At 33.5% G+C, this 6,746-nt stretch overlaps 1 pseudogene; it reads right to left on the reverse strand.

Annotated features, from left to right (window-relative positions):
- Positions 1-5,637: 5,637 nt before the first annotated feature.
- Positions 5,638-6,306, reverse strand: LOC147523962 (RING-H2 finger protein ATL78 pseudogene; annotated as a pseudogene).
- Between the last annotated feature and the right edge of the window lie 440 nt (positions 6,307-6,746).

The raw sequence follows: 6,746 nt of genomic DNA on the forward strand, positions 1-6,746 counted from the left end.
ATGGTCAAAAAGTCAACCAATATATATCGATTATATCGGAAATATCGATTATATCGGCAATATAAAGTTTCATATCGGAAATTCTGATATATATCGAAAAAAAAGGGTTCTATATTCGGTGGATATATGTCGGAAATATCAATGTCGGTGTACCAAAATATCGATATATATCGGCGATATTTTGGTCCATGCTTACAATAGACCAATTTGTTGCTCTTTATTACATTCAAAAGCTGCACGGAATGTATATTGGTAAAAAGAAACATTATAACCTCATAGATTGAATATCTGGCTGAAATGAGTTGTGTACTAATTTGGAAAAATTCTTTGAAGGCATACTCTAGATTTTGGATTCTTTGAATATTTAATTCTGTTGTATAGAACTTGTCAATCAACAAAAATCTCAAAAATTGCAAAATAATCAATAAAATATGATTAGAATAGTGGTAAGTAATGTATCTATCCACATCTTGAAGGGAATAAATAATGAGGGAGAAGAGATTTCTTAAACCAATATCTAAGTTGGTAAATTAATATTAACTCACCAACAATTGTTGAGAATTTCTAATTTCCTATCTAACTAAAAATAAAAATAAAAGTAACAATAAAAATAACTTGTAAAGAAATAATGACTAACGAAAGCAATTAATTTTCAAAGATAAATTTATCAAAACCCTTGGTAGAAAGTTACTAACTCACCAACAATTATTGTATTTCATTTTTATACCTCTTGTTAATTTTTCTGAAACTTCAGCCATCATCTTAAATGCTAGTTCTAGAATTATGGAGGGTATATGGGAATATATATGGTGATAAAAGTATAAGGTATTAAGGAATGATTTGATATAATAATCCATCTCATATAATAAAATCAAGGGAATAAATAACTAATGGAAATGGGGATATTTCATGAGGTGAAAATGGTAAGAAAATATGGGGGTAGTTGCAATTATCCTTTGTAGATTTCCTTCCATTCTTGATAGCACAATTTATTCCATGAGCTCTCACTTATTGATTATTTAAATAATCATCTTTGACTCATAGGCTTGGGCTTTGACCAACAACTTTATTTTCTACAAAAAAATTAAACCAAATTAATAATCCAAAACATTCACTATAGCCATATTTTCAACATACAAATGAATTAAGGCCACATATTATATAAGGTTACCACTCAACTATACACGGGTTTTTTTTTTTTTTTTTTTTTTTCAAAATTTTTTTTTTCCGATAATAAACTATACACGGTTTTAAAGCTCCTAGAAGAGGTATTTTTCTAGCTCTCTTAAAATTCCACGTCATTAACTCCTATCAAAACGGGAATTCCTCTCCTATTGAAAAGAGAAATTCTAGCACATCTAATTAAAACGGGAATCACACTTCTAAATTAAAACGAGATCCCTCCCCCAATTAAAAATGGGTTTTTATCACTTAATTAAAATCATTTGTTGAGAAATTAAAACGGGTTTTTAAGACTTGATTAAAACAATTTGTTATGAAATTAAAATGAGATAGCGACAAAAATAGGAATCACGATTTGTTAAAACATTTCTATATGTATAGTTAAAAAAATTCTATATGTTAAAAAATTTCTAGATTTTGGATAGTTATAATTGTTGAACAAGTTTTTAAAAAAGCCCACCGTCTTCACGGGTCTGCTTTCTAGTTTAAAGAATAAATATTTTTTTAAAGAATAGGGTATGTATTTATTTATGTAAAATATTTTTCTTGAAGAGTACAATTTGAAATTAATAAAGGGAAGAAAATAGGAATTAAACATTCCAAAATCTATAAACATTATACAAAATGAGAAATCTACTATGGACGTTGAAAATCTACTATTAGGGGATATGTATGAAATCAAATGCCAAAGGCACGACTGTTAAAGTGGATAGGTGGGGAGTTAAAATAGTTATCAAGTGGCCTGTTTTAGGGGATCCGAACTCTTAAAAAAAACCACAAATATCTGTTCGCGCGTTTATATGCAAGTGTAATCGTTCGTACAAAGCATGGGCTGCAAACCATCTCGAGATTTGCGCCAAGTGACAACTTTAGTCTATGAGAAATCCATTTTGTGAGGTTTTGGATTTCATTTCGGAATATAAGTTGGCAAAGATGGTGAAGAGGATGAGTACGTTCTTTAACTTTGTTCTTGTTCATATAGTTTTTTTTTTGGTAACTCATATACTTAAGTTTGAAGGTAGCTCATTTTACAAAACATAACTATATTTTCAAAGGTACTACTTTTTCTAAATTTTGTATTTTTCACTCTCAATATAGTTGAAAATTGTGTAGTTTGGGTTTAGGAGTGTTTTGTTTAAGGAAGAATGTGTTTTGGTTTGCAACAGATTAATATATGGTGCACAATCGTATGACTTTGTTCAAATCCGCCCAAGCATAGAAATGTCATCTTTGTTTTGGTGACAGTAGTTAAGGTTATTGCATAAAGTTTGTGTTTTTATTTATTATGATAGAGGTCGTCTAGTCTACTTTGGTGTTGGAGTATTTAAAAAGGATTGAACTCAAAACTAGAAAAGTGAAAAATATAATTTTATTCATTAATAAACACAGAGAACTAGTGTAGTATTTATACATGAGGTTAGGTGAGTTAGTTAAACTAACTAACTTCTGTTACAAACGGTTAGGTTGTTACAGGATTCTGTTATATTGTTACAACTGACTCTGTAGAGTTGTCAACTGTTGGGCAGAGCAATCTCTTCTTCTAGAACGTTTGAGATGTTTCCTCTATTAGTGTTTTGCATAATACATAATATGTATGAAATTGTAAATAGATGTTTTTGGTTGTTAATTACTTCTAGAGGTGTTGACAGACTGTAAGTGGTCTTGGCTCTAAGTAGAAGAGGTACTAATCGGATGATATGTTCTTTTTGGTTTGATTTGAGAAGAAGAAAAGAGTAGTTTTGGTGGATTTTCTGGTGGTTATTAGTTTTGAGGAAATTTGACCAATAGAGGAATTGAATGATGGTAAATCTTAATTTTTTGAGATTAACCTATTTATTTCGATATTGGCTCATGAAAAAAACACACACTATAGCTTGCATATTTATTAGTATGTATCATGATAGAGGCCGTTTGTTGTTTTTGGTTTTTCATTAAGCTGTTTCTTTGCTAGTTCTTTATTTTTCATGTCTCTTATAAACAATGACCTTGTGTTCTCTGTTGTTTTATATACAAAAATCCCAGATTCAGAAAAATGCAAAGTTGAACCAAACGAGTCGTACAATATATATGACGCTATTAACTCTTTGAAGAGGGAGTTAAGCATTGTACGGGCTGAGGTCAGGGATATTAAAAGTACACTCGCACCAGCTATGTGTGAAGTAGTAGAAGATGTTGATGCACTTTCTATTGCTCCGAATAGATTGAAGAAGATGTTAGGTGCTGAAATGGAGAAGAACCGAAGAAGGGGAAGCGTTGTGGAGGATCCAATAGATATAGCCAATCTGAACCAAATTTAGTTAGTTTGGAGCATTGTTTATTTATCTACTATCTACTTCCACTCTTTTGGTATTTTGAGAAGTTTGAGTGCTGCTATTTGCATAACATTTAGAAGATGTGATGTAGATACATGTAATTATAAAGAGAGGTCTTTATAATTTCCACTTGTTTAAAAACTTTCCTGAGTATTGAGACTCATATAAGGTTAAAGTGAATGAAATTGGTCTGCCACTTCAAATTGGCCAAATGATTATATTTGAAGAGAAGATAACTGAACGAAATAAGTTTCACCTACAAGAGTTGGTCGACACGAAGTAAGAACCACTGAGACCCGAAGTAGAAGTTATTTTGAATGTGAGAAGAAAGGTTGCAAAGTTGAGAATGAATGTGAGAATAAAGGTTGCAAAGTTGAGAATAGTAATGCAAAAAGTGTAAGTGAAGGCAAAGTTGAGAAATTTGTGGTCTATAAAGTTGACTCAAGAAATGAGGTTGGTGGAATGGATGGATGTGATTGAAACAAGAAATGGAGTTAGAACAATAGATGGTTGTGATTGAAATAGTATAAATGAAGTTGGTTTAGGAGTTGATGGTTGAGGAGCTGAGGGTTGAGACAGCTTTCAAGATTCGGAGGAAGAGATGGTGTTGCATCCTAAACCTCCTACGGAAGACATCAAGGGGATACTTCGGGTTTTGCACGAAATAATCTCTCATAATCCTATTGTGAGCGTCGATTCAATCACGATAAATGTACTTTCTACCGGGGACCGAGCCTCGATGATCACGAGTAGCTTCGTGCATGTCTTGCAACAATGAGAAAATAGGCATGAACATGTTCTCATCGTCATTCACCATGTTCTCATCTTTGGATGAGGAGCTTGATTCAATATAGCGAGAAGAAGAAGTCATTTTGAATGTGAGAAGAAATGTTGCAAAGTTGAGAATGAATGTGAGAAAAAGGGTTGCAAAATTGAGAATAGTAATACAAAAAGTGTGAGTGAAGGCAAAATTGAGAAATTTGTGGTCTATAAAGTTGACATAAGAAATGAGGTTGGTGGAATGGATGGATGTGATTGAAACAAGAAATGGAATTAGAACAATAGATGGTTGTGATTGAAATAGTATAAATAAAGTTGGTTGAGGAGTTGAGGGTTGAGGCTTTGATGACAAGTAAATGCATGTGAGTGAAAAATTGGTTGAATTTGGCTAAGTCAAAATCGTGTTGAGTGTCTGAAAGGTATGGACGACACAATGTCTGCTGTCTGTCAATTTAATTAAAACGGGAGACAAATGACATAGTTTCTACCGTTTGTCTACAAATTACCAACAGGCGGCAAAAACTATGTTGTCTATCTCCTAACAACTTATTATGGCAGCTGCTAGTGAAGGTCTTAATTTTGGTTGAGTTTTTTACTCCTTCCAAATTTAAGACCCTTTTAGCAGCCCCATTGGAATGACATTTTTGTGGTTGGGGTGCTATATGACCCTTTAGCAGCCGATATAGCACCCTATTGGAATTGCTCTAAGAGGAATGCTATTGAGCTAACCCTGAATTTGTAGGACTTATATGAGTTGTTGAGATGTAAGTACTTGCTCTAGTCATTGTCCCTTAAAATGTTACGTTCAAGGGTAGCTCCTTCAAATCTTCAAAAACCATATTTTAAGATCACTTTTCTCTCCTTGGGAGGTTGGGGGTAGCATTAGCACATTTTACACCTCGTATGTGTCCCTCTGAGTTCAAAATAAAATGATTGAAGATATTAGACATGTAAATCATAGTGATTGGCAAGGGCCAGCTAAAGAGTCCTCCACATTGAGTTCTAGGATACAAAAGTACTCTTTTGGGTCATTTGATTTGATTGTGATGTTGCTAACTTGTAAATGTGTTTCACTCTCAGCTTCCATTAATACTAAGAAAAGACATCTTTATCTTCTTTTGCTCTATTTGTGCAATACTCTTTTCTCTGTTAGCTGAGTTTTGTGATATTTCGGCACTCTCAAAATTACGCCTACATTTAATGGAGCTAATAAGTCACTAACATAATATTTCTAAACTTTATACAATTCAGTACTAAGTGCTGAGTATACCTTCCAGTTTTTAGCATGATTTCTAGCCTCCAAAGGCCGGAGAAATCAACCTAACATGTATATACACAATTCACAAAATATAACCAACTAATACTAACAACTACCTCGATAACTACGTATCAAACCTTCCGGTTCTAGTGCTACAATGCCTCCTTGCAGCAGTGGCAATGGCTGAGACGAGCTTGCTTGGCTACATCCAACAATCTTTTAACAAGTATCAATTAAACAATGGCGACAAGTAGGGCATGACGAGTATGAAATAAGCCATTTATCAATGCACCGTAAATGGAACCCATGATTGCACTTGGGCAAAACCCTTAAACGTTCACCAAGAGTAAACTCCGATAGACAAATGCTACACTCCTTATCCAGACCTGGTAGCTTCAAGTCTGCAGAATAAGTTATTGTAGGAAATGTCTTGAGGGATTTTCTTTTTACCCCAGTGTTGGCTAGTCTAGTTGATGAGATATCACTAGACTCTGAGGTTAGCCGGCTCGAACACCTTAGTGCACATCGAATTATTGAATTTAGTCCTAATGCGCAAATTAGTGCACATAATAGAACTGAGAGGATCATTACAATATTTGCATCGAAGCTACTATCTCCAATGTAAGGTTCCAGGTGACTATGACCACTGCTAGTGCTAGGAGGCGTCGCCTTATCTGTGGATGAATAAAGAGGTGTATGTAGTAACAATCTCCTTGAGTTCAAACTATGGACTAACTCTGAGGAGACTGAGTGGGAAGAAACTGAAAACCACATTGCAAGTAGAATTGGATGAGTGGAATTCTTTGGAGGTGGTTGTAAAGGAATATATATAGAGGTGACAAACTAGACAGTGGATTTAGCTTTTTGAGCTTATTTTATAATTTATGAAATTAGAGCATAATACTTTGAGAATATTCATCCCGCTCAGGTTTGTTTTACAATTGAAATTTTGATCTATGTAGGGTTTATAATTTTTCTGCTATTTAATCATGCATTATTTAGAGACTCCACTAACCAAGTCCATGTTCTTAGTGTGAAATACAAGAAGAGAATGATAAAATGAATCAATTAAGATGTTTTTATTCATTAATGGTGATTTACAGTATGCTCTCATTCCTCTCTGGTTTTCATGAGAGAAATAGAAAATGAAAGTGTGGGAAATGAATTTGCCCTTTTCTCTTTTGCATCTAATCCTTTTATATTTGCTCTACATG

Source organism: Coptis chinensis, chromosome 1 (assembly GCF_015680905.1).
Source record: "Coptis chinensis isolate HL-2020 chromosome 1, ASM1568090v1, whole genome shotgun sequence".
NCBI lineage: Eukaryota > Viridiplantae > Streptophyta > Magnoliopsida > Ranunculales > Ranunculaceae > Coptis > Coptis chinensis.